This window comes from Pteropus alecto, unplaced genomic scaffold (assembly GCF_000325575.1).
Source record: "Pteropus alecto unplaced genomic scaffold, ASM32557v1 scaffold97, whole genome shotgun sequence".
Lineage (NCBI taxonomy): Eukaryota > Metazoa > Chordata > Mammalia > Chiroptera > Pteropodidae > Pteropus > Pteropus alecto.
Window position 1 is genome coordinate 4913811 of NW_006439713.1, and position 319 is coordinate 4914129.

The following is a 319-nucleotide window of genomic DNA, read 5'->3' on the forward strand; positions in this document are numbered from 1 at the left end:
AGAATAACAGGGAGCGGCTGCTGGATGGGGGTAGCGGGCTTTCTTTTACAGTGATTAAAATACCTTGGCACGAAATAGATGTGGTGGTCGAGCAACATCATGAATGTAATAAGTGACGCTGAATTGTACACTTGGGTTAATTTTATTTTACCACAATTTTATGGTATACTATTTATGTTAATTTTATGTTATGGGAATTTCACCTCAGTTTTTAATAAACGTAGCAGTAGATGGTTCGCCGCAGCTGTTAGCAGGGAGGAAACGGGAGCTCACAGGCCGAGGCTGCAGCGGGCCAGGCAGAAGGGACAGAAGGCGCCGC